Source organism: Xenopus tropicalis, chromosome 6, assembly GCF_000004195.4.
Source record: "Xenopus tropicalis strain Nigerian chromosome 6, UCB_Xtro_10.0, whole genome shotgun sequence".
NCBI classification, from domain to species: domain Eukaryota; kingdom Metazoa; phylum Chordata; class Amphibia; order Anura; family Pipidae; genus Xenopus; species Xenopus tropicalis.
The window spans coordinates 4,067,114-4,089,118 of record NC_030682.2 but is presented as its reverse complement, the minus strand read 5'-3'; the positions used below and the strand labels follow the sequence as shown (position 1 = coordinate 4,089,118).

The 22,005-nt window shown below is 45.8% G+C and overlaps 1 long non-coding RNA gene across 1 annotated transcript; it reads left to right on the top strand.

The window, feature by feature from the left end:
* The first annotated feature begins 9,071 nt into the window (after positions 1 to 9,071).
* Positions 9,072 to 21,744, top strand: LOC116411641. The gene is made up of 3 exons (XR_004223246.1): positions 9,072 to 9,084; positions 19,447 to 19,448; positions 21,637 to 21,744. It is a non-coding gene; the product is annotated as an uncharacterized LOC116411641 (long non-coding RNA).
* The last annotated feature ends 261 nt before the right edge of the window (positions 21,745 to 22,005 follow it).

The following is a 22,005-nucleotide window of genomic DNA, read 5'->3' as shown; positions in this document are numbered from 1 at the left end:
ATTTGACAATAATCGGTTAACCAGACTGAACATGGAAAAAACATTTTTTGGAGTAAAAGTGATGGAAATACAATTTCAATATTCACAAACAGAAATCCACCAAAATTCTGATTCGACTGCCACTTTTTATTGTTTTTCTGAAGACCATTTACACACAAGTTTGTAGGAAATCAAGTTATTGTGTGCCATACTCTGCCTGCCCTATGCTGCCTGTGTATGCCATACCCTGCCTGCTCTATGCTGCCTGTGTGTGCCATACTCTGCCTGCCCTATGCTGCCTGTGTGTGCCATACTCTGCCTTCCCTACTCTGCCTGTGTGTGCCATACTCTGCCTTCCCTACCCTGCATGCATGTGCCATACTTTGACTGTGTGTGCCATTCTTGGCTGGTTTGTGCCATAGTTGGCCTGTGTGTGCCATACTCTGCCTGCCCTAAGCTGCCTGTGTGTGCCATACTCTGCCTGCCCTACCCTGCCTGTGTGTGCCATACTCTGCCTGCCCTACCCTGCCTGTGTGTGCCATACTCTGCCTGCCCTACCCTGCCTGTGTGTGCCATACTCTGCCTGCCCTACCCTGCCTGTGTGTGCCATACTCTGCCTGCCCTACCCTGCCTGTGTGTGCCATACTCTGCCTGCCCTATGCTGCCTGTGTGTGCCATACTCTGCTTGCCCTATGCTGCCTGTGTGTGCCATACTCTGCTTACCCTATGCTGCCTGTGTGTACCATACTCTGCCTGCCCTATGCTGCCTGTGTGTGCCATACTCTGCCTGCCCTACCCTGCCTGTGTGTGCCATACTCTGCCTGCCCTACCCTGCCTGTGTGTGCCATACTCTACCTGCCCTACCCTGCCTGTGTGTGCCATACTCTGCCTGCCCTACCCTACCTGTGTGTGCCATACTCTGCTTGCCCTATGCTGCCTGTGTGTGCCATACTCTGCTTGCCCTATGCTGCTTGTGTGTGCCATACTCTGCTTGCCCTATGCTGCCTGTGTGTGCCATACTCTGCCTGCCCTATGCTGCCTGTGTGTGCCATACTCTGCCTGCCCTATGCTGCCTGTGTGTGCCATACTCTGCCTGCCCTATGCTGCCTGTGTGTGCCATACTCTGCCTGCCCTATGCTGCCTGTGTGTGCCATACTCTGACTGCCCTATGCTGCCTGTGTGTGCCATACTCTGACTGCCCTATGCTGCCTGTGTGTGCCATACTCTGACTGCCCTATGCTGCCTGTGTGTGCCATACTCTGCCTGCCCTATGCTGCCTGTGTGTGCCATACTCTGCCTGCCCTATGCTGCCTGTGTGTGCCATACTCTGCTTGCCCTATGCTGTATGGCACACACAGGCAGCATACAGTGACACAATGCTGGCACTGCTCCTACAGTCTGCACAATAACTATATATTAAAAAACTTTTTAATTGCAGTACCACCTCAGTATATGTTCTTTTTATAGTGGGCAGGGTTTATTTGTGGGTTTCTACTGCTCCTGAGGTGTGAACAGGGGAACAATGGGGGTGATTACAGCCTGAGCCTGAGGTGTGAACACTGCAGGGGGTGAACAATACAAAGAGTAAAAGGTGAACAACACAGGGGATTACATATTTAAACAATACAGAGGGATTACAGCCTGAATCTGAGGTGAGAACCATGCAGGGGGGCAGTTAATCACAGTACTGATACCATTTAAAGTTTACACAAGAGTAAGCCATCAAAGCAGCCAGACAGGTGGGGGGCCACACAGAGGGGGGTCGGGGGCCGCCAGTTGGACAGCACTGTGTTAGAATATTCTTATATTTAACTAACCTTAATTTACCAATTAAGGTTAGTTAAAGGGTTTAAGAACAATTATGTAAAGGATCATCTCTGATCGGACAGCGCCCCAGGTACTTAGTGTTTATTAGTTAAACACATTGGGAGTTTTGATTAATATTTGCGCCGTGATCCTCTCACCCTTTGTGGGAATATATTTGCATATTAGAACGCCAAGCTACTCCACAAAGGCTAATTAAAAAAGACTATAATTAGCGTTAAATGTGTGTCTTTAAAGCCGAGTGGATAGAGTGTTCGATGCATGGTGCCAAGTACTATTGCTAAGGGATACCAGAAATCTAAATTAATAGCATGGAATAAGGCTGCTATAATATTATTGACGGACATAGTCTAACCAAACCGATGTAACTTTTTTTTAACAAACTCAATTGTGCACCATATTATATATGATAGGTGTTCTTTTATAAAAAAAAAATACATAGTACCGGAGCTAAGAGTGTGATACTATTGAGAGATTCTTATGCGAGTAGATCGTAAGATATTTGATTTTCTAGAAAACCTTTCGTGTTGATTAAACTCACCTTATGTGTGTGGGGAGTGATCCTGAGCCATTTCGTTTGCAGAAACTCTTTACAAATTGGTATTGAGAGATAGAGATGTAGCGAACCTCACATAAAAAGTTCGCGAACCCGTTTGCGAACTTCTGCCAAAAAGTGCGAACTTTTGCGAACTTTGCGAACCCCATAGACTTCAATGGGAAGGCGAACTTTGAAACCTAGAAAAGCCATTAATGGCCAGAAAACTGATTTTAAAGTTGTTTAAAGGGTGCCACGACCTGGGCAGTGACATGCAGGAGGGGGATCAAGGGCAAAAATTTCTCTGAAAAATACGTTGTTGTAATCAGTAATCAGAAAATAAAAGCAGTCCTTACAAGGACTATTGGGTTACAGCAGATGAGATCAGCAGGACAGCTGCCCCCAGCAGCTACATACAGAGCAGTAGAAAGTAGATTACTAGTCAGCAAAGCTACCTAAACTGTCCCTCAAACCCCTGCACAGCTCTCTCCCTATGCTAACTCATCAAGCACACACAGGCAGAATGTAAAATGGCTGCTGGGCTTCGGTTTATATATGGAAGGGAGTGGTCCAGGGGTGGTCCAGGAGGGAGAGCTGCCTGATTGGCTGCCATGTATCTGCTGGCTCTGGGGTGAGAGGTCAAAATTTGGCTCCAGCTAAGGCGAACCCAAAATTGCGAACATCGCTAAAAGTTTGCGAACTTGCGAACAACCGATTTTCGTGCGAATTAGTTCTCCGGCGAACAGTTCGCTACATCTCTATTGAGAGATGCTATTTATTTCTAATCTCTAACAATACTTACCTTACCATAACATTAAGACGTCATACACCAATATAGAAAACATATAAAGAATAAAATGAGGAAATAAGACCAGAACATTCAATAGATGGTAATAAAATGTATTATATCTGCAAGATCCATGGTCGAAGCCATAGGATTTTCAATTACGATTTACTCCAAAGCCCTGTAAAGCAAGATATACTTACCGGTCAGCCGGAACCACAATTTGTCCTTTAACATAAGGCTGCACCCGACACTCTGTGCACATAAGTTACTTTGTGCATAATAAATACGCCTGGAGAAATAGTGGTTATATTTGTTGCCAACTCAAGTCAAGGGTAATAACAAAAGATACATTTTGAAGTAACAGTATCTAAGAGTGTCAGCTAGATTCGTAGCAGATACAGGGTGTGATTGAGATTTTTTAACTCTCTTTTTTTCTGGACTTTTCTATTCTTGTTTTTAATGAGATTTATTTTATAATAATAGTAATAAAAGTTATTTTTTATCGTATCCCTTAGGTGTGTCAGTTCCTTGCTTTTGTGTCTTTAACACTATTCACTATAATATATATTAGTGGGACTACAAAACAATAGTGTAAAATGCAGGAAACCTTAAAATCAGGGGATGTAAAATTGAGGTTTCACTGTACTCCTATAGAGGCTAAATTATCCTATAAGACCACAAACATCAAGGATCTAAGAGGGAAAACAGTAGTAAGATAAAGTGTCAAGAAAGAAAATGATTAGCTGTTAACTATAGGGTTAGCTGGAACTGCACCCTTCAAAATAGAAATTAGACCACTCCACTAAACCCCAGGTATCAGTTTGGCTTAATGATCAATCTGGTAAAAAGGTATTTATACAATAAAAGAGAGAAAGATCATATGTTACCCCACAATGCCTTGCCGCGCGTTTCGCTGAACAGTTTTCTCATAAGGTAAAAGTTTACAGCCGTCCTTCTAAATGTGCATATAGTTTCCTATTCCTCCCCTATCGATGTGCACATTTAAAACTAATTTTTTTTTAATCTATGTTCCACCTGTGTGTGAGTACAGCACGATAGGAAAGGGTCCATTGTAGAGGAAGGCAGGAACAGGCACTCTTGAATATGAGCCCTGAGGATGATTTTGTATAGATTGTGAATGAAACATCTATTATTACAAAGATGTCATGTTGCAATTATTAGATCTCATATGGAAAACATTACTTTCTGCCCTTACAGTAGTAAGGTAGTATCCCCAACTGTGAAGGGCACTAACTAAGGATTTTCATCCAGTCACCCTCCCCCCATACCCAGAATGCAGCATGAAGGGGCTCAGTGAAGGAGGCAGTGAAGGTGTGTAAGTGCCTGATTGGCTCACTCAGCTCATAAAAGGACAGGCGTCCGGCCTCATAGTCCAACCAGATCCTGATTCTCCTGCAGGAAGGGGAATAAGGTAAATTATTCTCTTTACTGTCATGTCTTACTGAATATGTGTTATTATCCCCTCTGTATAAACACCAAGACTTATCATTGTATCCAATCAAGGACTGTCTCCCTTTTCTCTGTATACTAGCATAGGCCGCCCCTATCCTCCAATAGCCTAATTCACTGACCTCCATTTCCCAGTAATGTCGCCCTCAGGGGAAACTCCTGCTGCTTAAAGCCTGAGGGTCATCCTGAAATCTCTCTGGGGATTGTGGGTAATGTAGTTCTGTTAGTGAGTAGGAAGCAGATTTCCTGTCCCCTGATACAGATACATGATTATGAGCCGTGTTTATATCCAGTACCAGGTCTGTAGCCTCCTGCCCATAGATCAGTCTCCTTATACCCAGCACAGTATCAGCCAATCCAGGGGCCATTATCCCATCTGCCTCTCTGCCCTCATTATCTGCCCCCTCAGCCCCACACAGTGCAGCTCTATCTGATTCCTGCTCTTTTAGGGAATACAATTCAGCCACCATGTTGCACACTTCCTCAGCACATTGTATCTTGATAGCGAGTTGGTCCTTTCTTTCTTTTCATCAGCTGCTGAATTAAATCAGGGGGGTCAGGTGCTTGTCCCTGTTCTGTTCTACTGACCTCCTGTTCCTTCTGGACCTGTTCAGCCATTTCTCTTCTGGTGGGAGCTGCCCAGTTTCCCTGTTCTGAGTGAAGAAGTTTCTTTGGTTTTCACTTTGTTCTCTCTGGTTCTCTCTTTACATGGTTCTGGGGTATTAATTTCACTCTGTCTCAATTCATACAGAAATGTTCTCTGTTATTCTTTATTTTTCCCATGAAATGAATAAAGTAGCCTGACCTAAAGATACTGGGGAAAAAAATGAGATGTGTTTCTGTTCTGTTGATAAGGTAGATACACCCTTGCTATTTTTTCAACTATTTTGCAATAGACATTTCTGAATACAGACCATCAATTTTCAAGTGTTAAATTCTTTGAGTGTTGAGTAGGTTAAAATATTATCCATCTCTTGTCTGTCCCAGAGAAAGTTTGTCTCAGGAGATACTCTCTCCAGGACCTCCCAACATGGGCAGCCCTTCAGTTTGAGAACCAATGCCTCACAGAATACAAAAAGAAACTTCCTATCCCCAAAACACTGAGACCAATAAAAAAAGGTTTTAATTAAAACAAAATAGGAACTTACCTGGATATCCTGTGCTCACACTGAAAGGTTCAGAGAACTTCAGCCAGAAAACTGGTGTCAGGTACAGCCACAGGTGGGTGGCTGGCAGGTAGGAGCCTATATGCTGTGTAATATGGATATAAAGGGTACTGTTGTTGTAGATAAGCAGAAGGCATGTTGAGATGCAGAGACATTTATTATAAGGATTGAGCAAGAAATACAAAGTCCATAAAACGGGCAGTGGTCAGAGGCAAACAATACAAGTCCGTATAGCAGGCAGAGGGTCAGGACTAGCAGCAGGCAAGGAGGGTCCGAATAACAGGCAGTGGTCAGGGGCAGGCTGAAGACAGAGAGCACTCAATTAAACAGGCCGAGGTCAATACTGGGAGATCCAACAAAAGTCAGGGACAGGAGATGAGGAACAGGGTGAAGCAAATGGAACCAGGCAGGAGTCAGGCAGGTACGGTCACAGGAACACGGGCAGATACAGGTGCAGGAACCAGGCAGGAGTCAGGCAGCTATGGACACAGGAACACGGGCAGGTACAGGTGCAGGAACCAGGTAGGAGTCAGGCAGGTACGGTCACAGGAACATGGGCAGATACAGGTGCAGGAACCAGGCAGGAGTCAGGCAGCTACGGACACAGGAACACGGGCAGATACAGGTGCAGGAACCAGGTAGGAGTCAGGCAGGTATGGTCACAGGAACACGGGCAGATACAGGTGCAGGAACCAGGCAGGAGTCAGGCAGGTACGGTCACAGGAACAAGGGCAGATACAGGTGCAGGAACCAGGCAGGAGTCAGGCAGGTATGGTCAAAGGATCACAAAAAGGGCTTAATGAACAAGCAACCAGGGGTTGCTTCTAACTGGCTTATAAAGCCCGATAATTGTCCAATTGCAACCACCTGGGCTTACTAAGGGAGGAGGAGGCAGTGAGTCTGAATAATGGGGCAAAGAGGGGTGAATATAATGTTTAAGGCTGGCTGCCCAAGGTCTCAAGTGGCTCAGCGAGGTAATGCAGAACCTGCCTAACATAGAGTTCGAGTACAGGCAGGTCCTGACAACTGGTTATTGTTGTTCTCGATTGTATAAATACTAGACTCATCTCTGTAGCATTTAACTCTGTAAAATGTAATAATAAATACTTCTTTAATACCAGATATAACTAAAGCATCATCTTTCTGCTGCACTCCATCCAATAGTCACATAGAGGAGACCATGGAATTTAGGGTAGGTAGTTTCTAATATATTAGAAATCTGTGTTTTTTTTGTTGTATAATGGACATTATTTCACATATAAAGATAATTTACTCCAAGGATTTTAAATGATAGAGGCAGCAGGAGTGAACCAAACAGCATTAAGGCTTGTTTGCTTCAATACTTGAAAGTGTTATGGAAATTTCAGATACCAAAAATTGTTTGAGATAATATAAGTTTGATGCCCATTGTGCATAGGATCACCGATGTATCTGGCATTTAGAGACCCCCAAATGGAAGTTAGTGCATACAAAGTGCATACGCTGTAATATAAGCTACCGGCATGTGTATTATGTGCCATAAGACCCCCTAACAGTAAGGAAACCCTAAAAAAACAAATATTTTCTGAAAGTACACATTCTGACAAAACAAAAATGGGTAAATACATCTTTCTACTACAAACTACCAAACTATAAATCTATGCTAAACATAACAGCTTATATGAAATTTCTGAAAACTGTCACAAATTTAGCATTTTGCCCCATTATATACCCCACATTTTGTAACATATCAACCTAAAACATTCTAAATACGAATGCCAGGGGTCTAGTGAACAGTTTGATGCCCTATATGCATTGATTTACCAAACTATGTGGGGTACACAGGCACCCAAATAAAAATAGTGCATATGAATTTTCACCTCTGATGCTTTGAACACTGCAATATAAGCTCCTGATATGTGTATTATGTACCATAAGACCCCCTAACAGTATGGAGACCCTAGAAAACCATATATTTTCCGAAATACACATTCTGACAAAACAAAAATGGGTAAATACATCTTCCTACTGCAAACTACCAAACTACAAAGCTATTCTAACCATAACGGTTTTTATGACATTTCTGAAAATCGCCACAAAGCTTGCATTTTGCCCCATTATGTACCCCCTCATTTCATAATGTACCAACATAAAACACTGTAAATATGAACACCAGGGGTCTACTGAACAGTTTGATGCACAATATGCATAGATTTATCAAACTATGTGGAGTACAGAGGAAGCTAAATTGAAATACAGACAAGTAACAAAGAACAATGTGAAATGCAAGAAAATTGCTAAAATTCCCCCCAAAAAATCACTAAAATCAATATTTTTTTTTCTGCCTAGTGATATCTGCAGTCAAAATCACAGTTTGAGTATTTTGGCTTGGGCAAATAAGTTTTACAGACAAAGAAAGTCAAGCAAACAACAACTATGCATAACTGAAAATGCAATAAAATGGCTAAAAATGCAATAAAATGACTAAAAATGCACCAAAAATTAAATATAATGTAATAAAAACACCAAAATAATACACAAAAGGTATTGCTCAGTGTGGTTAGTGAATATGCTATCCCCAATGGCAATAAAACATTTTTCAGACAAGAAAAAAATGATATGATAAAAAAAATTCACAAAATTGCATGTGTGTGTGTGTACACTTGACAAAATGTGTGTTGTGTGTGTGTGTGTGTGTGTGTAAGTGTGAGTGCTGTGAATGTGTGAAACACCCCCAACATTGTGTGTATGTGTGTGTAAGTATAAGTGTGTATTAGTGTAATAAGTGTGTGTTTGTGTGTGTATGTGGCACTAACCTGGGACAAGCTGGGTAGAGATCACAGGAGGGATGCAGCAGACCTCTTCTCTTTTGGATCCTGTGAGTGGGCGGCGCAGGGGTGATCACTTCCCAGGGGCCACTCATTCCCCACCTCTGCTTGATGCCTAGGGGCTGGGGCAGGGTCAGACTGGGCCCAGACCTGACCCTTACCTGAACCAATTAGCAGCTAGGCTGACCTGATAGGGAACTGAAGCCTGTCTGTGCTTGTGTGACTGCAGGGCTGTGATTGGCTCTCCCCCTCCTACTGTGCTTCTGGCAGGGACCGTTAGGACATGCCCACCCCTCATGTGAAACCCAGACAGGGAACTGAGAGGATCTATAGGGAGCTCCAATAAAGGGGCCATTGTTACAGATAGGGTTAATGTTTAGCCCAAAGGGAAACCAGCACCGGATATTATTCATAATTGCCTACAAAATTAGCGTTGTTCCCCATTTATCCAATATGTCTCCTTTAAGCTTCACTTAGAGCAGTTCAGTTGCATTTGGCAACTAAGAGTTAATAGCAGTTAATAAAATCTTAAAGAATTTATGTCAACTGCAAAAGTTCTAAGAAAAGCTCCCTGAGCCATTTTCCATTAACTTTGTTTCAGATATAGAGGTATATATATATTTATACTGTATATAGTTTAATATGAGGGAGGCCAAACAACTTTAACTCCACAAGTAAAATATATGTTCTAATGTGTCACTGTTTGGCAATGTAAGTGAGGGCTTTGATATTTTTGATGATTAGAGCGTCACACTTGGGGTTTTGCATATAAAACCCAACAACATTAATAAATCCAGCACAGACCAAATCATAAGCAACTGATTTACCATTTAAACAGATTAGTTAAACCTATGATGGATAAACAAAATTTGGAGTTAACTCCAAGCTCTGAGTTCTCACTTCTACCAACAGGTGAATAACCTCTATAAGGTCAGGGTTGGACTGGGCCGCCGGGACACCGGGAAATTTGGTGGGCCTGACCCTACCTCTGCCGGCACTTCCCTGCCCGATGGTGTTCCTCCCCTAACATTAAACTTACTCGCACTCAGGGGCTTAGTGGGGGCCCCTGCAGGAGGTCAGGGTGTGCAGCAGGTGCCTCTGTGGGGGTTTAGGGCATACAGTGGGGGCCCTTGTGGGGGGATTATGGGGTACAGCAGGGGCCCCAACCAGTCTGACCCTGTGTAAGGCCCTTTTAACTCTTAAAAAAGTCCCCCATAACACAAAGGTTTGGAGGCTGATGGAAGTTCCATAACATAGGAAGTTCCCTACCCACCATGGGCAGTTGTGAGGGTCCCGAGAGCCCTAAGGAGAAATAAGAAATAAAATAGAAACCAAAAAGATCAGTTTACCTGTAGAGAGCGCGGCAGGTAAGGGAGAAAGGGAGAGGAGAATCCCAGGGGTAATGAATGTGCCAGTGGGAGAAGGACGTGACATACCAATGTGCCAGTTGCCAGGTAGGGATGTAGCGAACATCACCAAAAATGTTCGCGAACCCGTTCGCGGACTTTCGCCAAAACTCGCGAATATTCGCGAACTTTGCGAACCCCATAGACTTCAATGGGAAGGCAAACTTTAAAACCTTGAAAAGCCATTTCTGGCCAGAAAACTGATTTTAAAGTTGTTTAAAGGGTGCCACGACCTGGGCAGTGACATGCAGGAGGGGGATCAAGCAAAAATTTCTCTGAAAAATACTTTGTAAAAAAACCGCAAAAAAAACCGCAAAAAAAAAAAACGTAAAAAAATAACGCCAAAAAAAAAAACGCAAGCTATTCCTATGTATACGCAAAGGTGAAAAACCGAAGCGAAAAAATGCAGCGGAAAAAAGCGAGGCAAAAAAACGCGGCGAACCCAAAATGGCGAACATCCGATGTTCGCGCGAATTAGTTCGCCGGCGAACAGTTCGCTACATCTCTATTGCCAGGGAGTTGCTTTGTCTATTTAAGGGTTTCAGCTTTCTCAGGTATTTACTGTGTTTAACCCCTCACTGCCCATTGTCTCTGCTGTTCATCTTTGTTAAGATCTTTTAAAAGAGGTGCAGCTTCACCAGGGTCAGACTGGAGGTGCAGGGCCCACCGAGGCTACGGCCTCAGGGCCTGCACCCCCTAAGGTGCCCCTGCCACACCCCCTCAGGCCCCCCCCGTCGTCCTCCACTGAACATGAAACTTACTTTCAACACGTCGGGGGAGGGACACCGGCAGCAGGGGGAGCAGCAACAGGAGTCGAGTCTGGGCCACATGGGCCAACTGGGTTTTTCCCTGTGCCCCGGCGGCCCAGTCTGACCCTGAGCTTCACCAGATGGAATTTATTATTTACTCTGTAACATAGGGACAGACAGGAGACATTCTCTTCTCTGACACTCACACTTGCCTGGAGCATACCTCCCAACATTTTGAAAATAGAAAGAGGGACAAAAAGAAATGCTGCGCGCAGTGCGGCAAAATTTTTATGACCATGCCCATTTTTTGCAACCACACCCCCTAAATTCCACTCCCATTTGACTAAATTTGGCAGGTTATTTAAAGCTTGAGCACATTTCTGGGGGTTTTGGGCTCTTGTTTTATGTGTTATTACAGTTTTGCTAATGAAGGTGAAGTTGCCCTTTAAGCTGTGAGTTTCAGTTCCCCCAAGAGACCTGTTTAGCTTATTAGTTACACTTGTATCTCAGTGCAGGTATAGCTTGTTAAGTTTCTGGGCTCTCTGCCTAAAGCCCATTTATTTAATTAAATATGAGAAACACTGTATCTAAGTGCAGCTGAAGCTTGTTAACTTTCTGGGCTCTGCCGAAAAGCCCATTTATTTAATTAAATGTGAGAAACACTGTATCTAAGTGCAGCTGAAGCTTGTTAACTTTCTGGGCTCTGCCAAAAGCCACTTTTTAATTAAATTTGTATCTTTTTTAGCTTCAGCACAGGAGATGAAAGGGAAATGAGGGACTTCTTAGTAAGAATCCGGGACTGGGGGCTGAGTTGTTAAAAGAGGGACTGTCCCCCAAAAATCAGACCAGTTGGGAGCTATGGCCTGGAGTAGTATTAAAGAGAACATCCTCATCTCCTTCCCATCCCCAGGATCTCTCTCAAGCCATGGACTGTAAATGTGCTGTAGAGTAAAGCTGATAATCAACCAAAAGTATCCCAGAATTTAACAAAAACTCAAAAAGAAAAATCATATCAAAATCCATATTAAAAACATACAAACCCCAAAACAAGCCGCCTTACAGGTTTCTCAGCCTTAATCATAGGCAGTTCTAACCCCATGGGTTCCAAAGCATATATTTAAGTACAATGAGGGGTGGGGTTATCTTGTGCTTAAATATATGATAAGATTATTTGACTTGCCCTTTAATCTGGGGGCTGTGTCCCAATAATTTTGGCCCTGCTTGACTGGCCATCTGAGACCCTTCTTTTGAATAAAATGTAAATTGTAGAGTAAAGCCGGCTATACACGCCCGATATTATCATATGAAATGAGGCTTCGGACGATATTCGGTGCGTGTATGGGGGACTGACAAGGCGACTGATATTGCAAAAGCTCTGGATATGAGTCGTCTCTCCGATCAGGTGGGACAAAAGCTTTTGATTGGTGCCGAGCAGAGACAAGCGCTCAGGGCAGAATCGTCAGGTGGAGGCAGAATCCCTATTGTTCCTACCCCCATATCTGCCGATTCTGCCCTGAGCGTTAGTGGAGGGTACGAGGGTTGATTCACCATAGAGCTACAATAGAACAGCGCCACCATCTGGTCTGTGCTGCAGAGAATGCACTAATGGTTGGAAGGGAATAAGCTTTGAATGACAGAGCCATATCTATCATATAAATGGTGATGCCCAGGAGAAACAGATACGACAAGACACAAATAGGCTGCACAATACGGACAAACAATGTCTGTTATATAAAGGTGTATAAAGGTGACATATAGTTATCTATTCACTGAAGGTTGGTATGAATTCCAGCAATTATGGGCTCGGCTCAGTTATATACATACAGGCACCTCTGGGCTGGGCTCTATATAGGCGCTACTGTAGGTCAGGGTGCCAGGCAGGGTGTATATGGGGTGGGACGGGCTGTATATAGGCGCTACTGTGGGTCAGGGTGCCAGGCAGGGTGTATATGGGGTGGGACGGGCTGTATATAGGCGCTACTGTGGGTCAGGGTGCCAGGCAGGGTGTATAGGGGGTGGGACGGGCTGTATATAGGCGCTACTGTGGGTCAGGGTGCCAGGCAGGGTGTATAGGGGGTGGGACGAGCTGTATATAGGCGCTACTGTGGGTCAGGGTGCCAGGCAGGGTGTATATGGGGTGGGACGGGCTGTATATAGGCGCTACTGTGGGTCAGGGTGCCAGGCAGGGTGTATAGGGGGTGGGACGGGCTGTATATAGGCGCTACTGTGGGTCAGGGTGCCAGGCAGGGTGTATATGGGGTGGGACGGGCTGTATATAGGCGCTACTGTGGGTCAGGGTGCCAGGCAGGGTGTATAGGGGGTGGGACGGGCTGTATATAGGCACTACTGTGGGTCAGGGTGCCAGGCAGGGTGTATAGGGGGTGGGACGGGCTGTATATAGGCGCTACTGTGGGTCAGGGTGCCAGGCAGGGTGTATATGGGGTGGGACGGGCTGTATATAGGCACTACTGTGGGTCAGGGTGCCAGGCAGGGTGTATATGGGGTGGGACGGGCTGTATATAGTCGCTACTGTGGGTCAGGGTGCCAGGCAGGGTGTATATGGGGTGGGACAGGCTGTATATAGTCGCTACTGTGGGTCAGGGTGCCAGGCAGGGTGTATATGGGGTGGGACGGGCTGTATATAGTCGCTACTGTGGGTCAGGGTGCCAGACAGGGTGTATATGGGGTGGGACGGGCTGTATATAGGCGCTACTGTGGGTCAGGGTGCCAGACAGGGTGTATATGGGGTGGGACGGGCTGTATATAGGCGCTACTGTGGGTCAGGGTGCCAGACAGGGTGTATATGGGGTGGGACGGGCTGCATATAGGCGCTACTGTGGGTCAGGGTGCCAGGCAGGGTGTATATGGGGTGGGACGGGCACAGTCTGGGTTATTGTAATAGAAATCTATGGATCATTGCTGTAGGACCCCATAGACTTGCAGTGCAGTTTACACACCCGACCCCCAGTACCATAAAGTTTGGGTGCTTATCCTACTGGGCACTAACACTAAACTTGCCTTTTATTAAACCAACTGTATCCGGAGTGGAACTGTATTAGGCCCTTTGGGAATGGTGGAACTAACGGGACGTACTATAGGCTGGAACGGGATCAGCGATGGTTACAGGACTGTACCTCTCCCCTACACAAAGTATAACATTTACGAGAAACAATAAATGTAGATGTAAGAGGGGTGCAGCCTTTATAGAAATTCCTGTGTACTGAGTGTCAGTTCCAAAAGCAACAGCCAGCCTGTGACTGTCTGCACTGAGAGACTGCCCAGCCTGTGACTGTCTGCACTGAGAGACTGCCCAGCCTGTGACTGCCTGCACTGAGAGACTGCCCAGCCTGTGACTGCCTGCACTGAGAGACTGCCCAGCCTGTGACTGCCTGCACTGAGAGACTGCCCCGCCTGTGACTGTCTGCACTGAGAGACTGCCCGGCCTGTGACTGCCTGCACTGAGAGACTGCACGGCCTGCCCCTTCCAGCACTGAGAGACTGCCCAGCCTGCCCCTTCCAGCACCGAGAGACTGCCCAGCCTGTGACTGCCTGCACTGAGAGACTGCCCGGCCTGCCCCTTCCAGCACTGAGAGACTGCCCGGCCTGTGACTGTCTGCACTGAGAGACTGCCCGGCCTGTGACTGCCTGCACTGAGAGACTGCCCGGTCTGTGACTGCCTGCACTGAGAGACTGCCCCGCCTGTGACTGCCTGCACTGAGAGACTGCCCGGCCTGCCCCTTCCAGCACTGAGAGACTGCCCGGCCTGTGACTGTCTGCACTGAGAGACTGCCTGGCCTGTGACTGCCTGCACTGAGAGACTGCCCCGCCTGTGACTGTCTGCACTGAGAGACTGCCCGGCCTGTGACTGCCTGCACTGAGAGACTGCCCGGCCTGCACTCCCCAGCACCGAGAGACTGTCCGGCCTGCACTCCCCAGCACCGAGAGACTGTCCGGCCTGCACTCCCCAGCACTGAGAGACTGCCCGGCCTGCGCCAGACAAGCTAAGCCGCAGTAACAAGAGACTCAGCACTTGGACTTCTCCAGAACAACCAATCAGTAAATGTATCTCACAGTAATAGTCAGTGATGTCGGGGGGCTGCTTTATGTGGGTGAAGTAATGATGTTGGGGACCAGGTTATGACCCAGGGAAGTGATTGTCTCAACTTTTTCAGGTTTCACACAGCTAAAACCCAAACATGCAGGTTTGAACTGGGCTGCACTGGAACAAACTGGGCAGGAGACCACCCTGTTTGCTATAATTACTAGTAATGGGCCAATCGTTGCTCTAGGTTTGTTGGTCCATCATTACATAAAGGTCTCCTACCTGTAGATCAGGAAGATTCCTTCCCCCACCCATTCCAGAAGCAGTTGGTGCCCCGGGGTCAGACTGGGCTGGAAGGGTTCGCTTTTAGCAATTCTCCTGATAAAACGTTTTATATTTTGTGTAACTGTATTTTGCTTTCATTGGTTTCTCTTCTCCATTGTAGGCAAGAGGCCCAGCTGCCTGATGGGAAATACTGTATAATATGCATGAAAGAAACATAGAAATTTCATGATGAATCTGACTGGAAGGAACCTGGAAATACAACCTAGGAATAAAGGGGACACTGAGGAACGTACCCCAGAGAGAGAGAAGGAGGCACCGAGGGACTAACACCATTGAGAGAGAGAGAGAGAGACAAGATACTGAGGAACTGACTGGGCAGAAAGAAGATGGACCCAGGGAAGGAGAACTATAGAGAACCAAAGAGAAAATGTGGTGATTTCCAAGATATAATCGACAATGTGGAGACAGAGAGGGAAGAGTTGGCCGGGCAGATCCCTGACATGGAGGAACAGTGCAACTTGGCTGGTACATTGGGTTCCTTACTGGCACAGGGATCAGATGGAGCTGCACTGTGTGGGGCTGAGGGGGCAGATAATGAGGGCAGAGAGGCAGATGGGATAATGGCCCCTGGATTGGCTGATACTGTGCTGGGTATAAGGAAAAGGATCTATGGGCAGGAGGCTACAGGCCTGGTACTGGATATAAACATGGCTGGGAATCGTTTATCTCTATCAGGGGACAGGAAATGTATATCCTTCTCAATTACAGACCAACATTACCCACAATGCCCAGAGAGATTTCAGGATTGTGCTCAGGCTTTAAGCAGCAGGAGGTTCCCCTCAGGGCGACATTACTGGGAAGTGAAGGGCAGTGAATCAGGGGACTGGGAGGTTGGAGTATCTTATCCCAGTATAGAGAGGGGAGGTAAACAGTCCGGCATTGGGAATAATAACAAGTCCTGGGGTTTGGGCAGATGGAATAATAACACCTATTCAGTTAGACATGATAGAAAAGAAACAGTTTTACCCCACATCCCTTCCTGCAGGAGAATCAGGATCTCATTGGACTATGAGGCCGGTCGCCTGTCCTTTTATGAGCTGAGTGAGCCAATCAGGCGCTTACACACCTTCACTGCCTCCTTCACTGAGCCCCTTCATGCTGCATTCTGGGTAGGGTGTGATGAAGGTGCCTGGGTGAGAATCATCACTTAGTGCTCTGCCTAATGGGTGAATGCAGAATGGGGTAATTGGGCTGTAAGGGTTGGCAATAGGTAAATCTGATGTTGCCATAATGGGAAATCACTCAAGTAATATAGGCTGGAAGCTGATTTTATAATTGTTTATTACAAAGTAATAAAGTATATTTGGAGGTTTAAAAGGAAGCCCCAGCCCCCTTATTGTGGATATATGAACCTGCTATATAGTGATATAGTGATGAGCGAATCTGTCCCATTTCACTTCAGAGAGTTACATTGGATTTGAAAATAATCAGTTAATCAGACTGAACATGAAGGGAGGGGGGGATTCACAAAAGTGGAGGAAGCATTTTTTGGAGTAAAAGTGGTGGATAAACAATTTCAATATTCACAAACAAAGGAAGTTAGTACATACAATTTGCCCCAGAGATCTCTTTAGCTACTAAAAAAAATCGACACATTTACTGCATTTTTGTAGGGTAAAAACACAAAAAAAACCCACATTGACCCCCCTAAACCATATATTTTCAGAAAGTACACATTCGGGTGAATTCAAAAATGGTACCCATGTCTTTCTACTCCAAACTACAGAGTTGCTATGCTTGCCCAAAATTGGCGGTTGTGATGAAATACCTGAAAATGGCAACAAACCTTCCACTTTCAAGCACATTATCTCCCACATAACATTAGGTACCAAGAAAACACACCCTAAATATGAAAGCCAAGGGTCCGCTGAACAGTTTGATGCCCATTGTGCATAGGATCAGCACTGTATCTGGCATTTAGAGACCCCAAAAGGAAGTTAGTGCATACAAAGTGTATACGCTGCAATATAAGCTACCGGCATGTGTATTATGTGCCATAAGACCCCCTAACAGTACGGAGACCCTTGAAAACAATACATTTTCCAAAAGTACACAGTCAGACATAACAAAATTGGGTAAATACATCTTTCTACTGCAAACTACCAAACTACAAAGCTATGCTAGAACGTTTTTTATAACATTTCTGAAAATCATCACAAAGCTTGCATTTTGTCCCATTATGTACCCCAAATTTTGTAACATATCAACATAAAATACTCTAATTATGAATGCCAGGGGTCTACTGAACAGTTTGATGCTCTATATGCCTAGATTTACCAAACTATGTGGGGTACAGGGGCACCCAAATAAAAATAGTGCATATGAATTTTCACATAAGACGCTCCGGCTTGTGGAGTTTTTGCACCCGGTATGTGTATTATATGCCATAAGACCCCCTAACAGTACAGAGACCCTAGAAAACCATATATTTTCCAAAAGTACACATTCTGACAAAACAAAAATGGGTAAATACATCTTTCTACTGCAAACTACCAAACTACAAAGCTATGCTAAACAGAATCGTTTTTATAACATTTCTGAAAATTGCCACAAAGCTTGCATTTTGTCCCATTATGTACCCCAAATTTTGTAACAACATAAAACACCCTAAATATGAACGCCAGGGGTCTACTGAACAGTTTTATGCCCAATATGCATAGATTTACCAAACTATGTGGGGTACAGAGGAAGCCAAATTGAAATAAAGCAGACAAAATGTCCATGTGCAAAGTATCATAGAACAATGTGAAATTAAATAAAATTGCTAAAATATTCAAATGTTTGTATGGAATTTTTTTGCCTCCCCTCCCCCTTCTGTTCTGTATCCCTATCCTGAAAAGCAATAAAGAAAGAATTATTAAAAAAATAATTGCTAAAATACAAAAACAGATCACTAAAATTTGTGTTTTTTTTTGCTTTGTGATATCTGCAGTCAGAATAACAGTTTGAGTATTCTGGTTTGGGCAAATTAGTTTTACAGACAAAGTCAAGCGACCAACAACTATGCATAACAGAAAATGCAATAAAACGACTTAAAGGAGACATATTGGATAAATGGGAAAACCCTAACCCTGTAGGCAATTATGAATAATATCCGGTGCTGGTTTCCCTTTGGGCTAAACATTAACCCTATCTGTAACAATGGCCCCTTTATTGGAGCTCCCTATAGATCCTCTCAGGTCCCTGTCTGGGTTTCACATGAGGGGTGGGCGTGTCCTAACGGTCCCTGCCAGAAGCACAGTAGGAGGGGGAGAGCCAATCACAGCCCTGCACTCACACAAGCACAGACAGGCTTCAGTTCCCTATCAGGTCAGCCTAGCTGCTGATTCGTTCCTATCCTACATTGCCGCCACCCCCCTGCACAGCCTGGGAAAGGAGGCAGCAGGAAGTGGAACAGATGGGCGGGGCTAGTGGAGATTTGGGGGAATTTCTCAATAAATCAGCCTGAAACACAACTTTAAGCACAATCCTTTTATGTTGAAAGGAATGTAATGCACTGGCACGTTCTTTAGTTAGTGATACATCTCCTATAAAATGGAGTAAAGCTCAGAGTAAAGCCGGCCATACACGCACTGATGATATGAAACCTCGTTTTGTACGATATTCGGTGCGTTTATGGCAGTTCGGCAGGTGGAGGTGAAGTCTTATTGTTTCTGCCCCCATATCTGACGATGCCCAGCAACGTTTGTTCCCAGCATGCATCTTGGTGATCAGCAATCCAGCGCATACACACTGAGAACAAAACTGGGATCTTGGGCTTCTCTACATGTTCCTCCTGGTAGAGATCCATGTACTCAGGGTTGGACTGGGCTGCCGGGACACTGCGCGGGGGGGTGGGGGGTAGTAGGGAGGCTCAGTGGGGTCCCCTGTGGGGGGTTAGGGGGTGCAGGGGATGCAGCCGGCGGGGGCACCCCCAGTCTGACCCTGCTTGTACTCGTGGGATACAATGAAAGTCACATGGCCACAGGGCGGGGGTAACTGTGACCCATTGTGTATCCACAACTGCAGGTACATGGGTGCAAGTGTAACTGAGTGGGTGGGGGAGGGGGATGGATGATTTGTGCTCTGGCGCTAAAACTAAAAATTTGTCCGGATGTTTTACTTCCCCTTTAACAGGACACAACGACTCCAGGATATAACTCATGTGGCGCTGCATTCACCTGCTGGGAGCTGAGAAATGAACTGAAATTCTAGGCGATAAAGTGTTTGTTCTCCCTTATTGGCCGAGAGGGAACTGAGCTGGTGGGCGGAGTTTAACGGAATTCTGGCGCCAACAATGAATTGTCTGACTAAATCCCGCCGCAGGAAAAAAGCTTTGAACGCTGGAAAGAGTCAGAAGTGAAATAATTCAAAAACTACAAATTACAAAATGAAGCCCGAATGAAAAGCTGTAGCTGAACCACCGCTTTAATGGCAGTTATTGAATGAAGTAGAAAAGCAGCGGGGAATGGATGTGCCCCTAACAGCGCCAACATTTACTCTCACGGTAATGTGACAGAACTGCCCCGGTGTATCTACGGGAGAAACTCAGCATCTCCCATTTATTCCCACATAACCCGCTCTCGGGAGGCGATGGGGACTGAGAACTGACTGAGTATTTATACAGAGATTCCGCAGGGGAGGAGCTTGGGCCCCAGCGCTCAGTGTTTAGTGCGGGGCTGAGAGTCTCCCCGCTGTTAGGGATGTAGCGAACATCGCCAAAAATGTTCGCGGACCCGTTCGCGGACTTTCGGCAAAACTCGCGAATATTCGCGAACTTTGCGAACCCCTCAGACTTCAATGGGAAGGCGAACTTTAAAACCTAGAAAAGCCATTTCTGGCCAGAAAACTGATTTTAAAGTTGTTTAAAGGAGACATATTGGATAAATGGGGGGCAACGCTAATTTTGTAGGCAATTATGAATAATATCCGGTGCTGGTTACACTTTGTGCTAAAAATGAATTCTCTCTGTAAAAATGGCCCCTTTATTGGAGCTCCCTATAGATCCTCTCAGGTCCCTGTCTGGGTTTCACATGAGGGGTGGGCGTGTCCTAACGGTCCCTGCCAGAAGCACAGTAGGAGGAGGAGAGCCAATCACAGCCCTGCAGTCACACAAGCACAGACAGGCTTCAGTTCCCTATCAGGTCAGCCTAGCTGCTGATTGGTTCCTATCCCACAGTGCAGGGTACGGAGGGCCGCCGGCTCCCCAGCTCATCCAGAGAATTCAGCCAGCAGGAAGTGGAACAGATGGGCGGGGCTAGTGGGGTTTCGGGGAATTTCTCAATAAATCAGTCAGAAACACAACTTTAAAGGAGACATATCCTATAAAAATGATGAATGTACCAGGGAATTATACTCCTCTAGATATAGAAGGATTGTGCTTAAAGTTGTGTTTCTGACTGATTTATTGAGAAATTCCCCCAAACCCCACTAGCCCCGCCCATCTGTGCCACTTCCTGCTGGCTGAATTCTCTGGATGAGCTGGGGAGCCGGCGGCCCTCCGTACCCTGCACTGTAGGATAGGAACCAATCAGCAGCTGGGCTGACCTGATAGGGAACTGAAGCCTGTCTGTGCTTTTGTGACTGCAGGGCTGTGATTGGCTCTCCCCCTCCTACTGTGCTTCTGGCAGAGACCGTTAGGACACGCCCACTCTCCATTTCACACTGGACAGAGAAGTGAGAGGATCTATAGGGAGCTCCAATAAAGGGGCCATTGTTACAGATAGGGTTAATGTTTAGCCCAAAGGGAAACCAGCACCGGATATTATTCATAATTGCCTACAAAATTAGCCATTTTTACCATTTATCCAATATGTCTCCTTTAAGCACAATCCTTCTATATCTAGAGGAGTATAATTCCCTGGTACATTCATCATTTTCATAGGATATGTCTCCTTTAAAGGGTGCCACGACCTGGGCAGTGACATGCAGGAGGGGGATCAAGGGCAAAAATGTATCTGAAAAATACTTTGTAAAAAAACCGCCAAAAAAAAAAACCACCAAAAAACACCCGCCAAAAAATAACGAAAAAAAAACCACGCCCCCCCCCCCCCCCCAAAAAAACACCAAAAAATAACGAAAGGAAAAAAAAAAACGCCAAAAAATAATGCCAAAAAAAACCGCGGCGAACCCAAAATGGCGAACATCGCCAAAAGTCCGCGAATTAGTTCGCCGGCGAACAGTTCACTACATCTCTACCCGCTGTGCTGGTTACCCTGTTACTAACGCTCCGCATAGAGGAACCTTCCCCGTTACCCCCGATATTCGCTTTGCAATCGCTGCCCAGAAAAGCAGCAGTTGGATTCAAACACATCAGCTGATGTCACCGAGCCAATCGTTAGCAAAGACTTGTGGGCGGGATTTAACCAACGGTATGCTGGATCTATTTTAGGCGGGATTTTCACAATCGGCTTCTGTGAGGTGGGCTTCCGTTAAACTCCCCCCACCAATTAAGTTCCCTCTCAGGTCCTCTCCAGGTGTATAAAGGAGGCGCCTGAGCCGCCTTCTGTATAGTTATATAGGTCAGTAGCTCTGATTATAACTGAAGATGTCCGGACGCGGCAAAGGCGGGAAGGGTTTGGGGAAAGGAGGCGCCAAGCGGCACAGGAAGGTGCTGCGGGATAACATCCAGGGCATCACCAAGCCCGCCATCCGCCGCCTGGCACGGAGAGGGGGAGTCAAGCGCATCTCTGGCCTCATCTATGAGGAGACTCGGGGGGTCCTCAAGGTTTTCCTGGAGAATGTCATCCGGGACGCCGTCACCTACACCGAGCACGCCAAGAGGAAGACCGTTACCGCCATGGATGTGGTGTACGCTCTCAAGCGCCAGGGCCGCACTCTCTACGGCTTCGGGGGCTGAATCTGCTCATAAACCGATATAAACCCAAAGGCTCTTCTCAGAGCCGCCACTCACTCG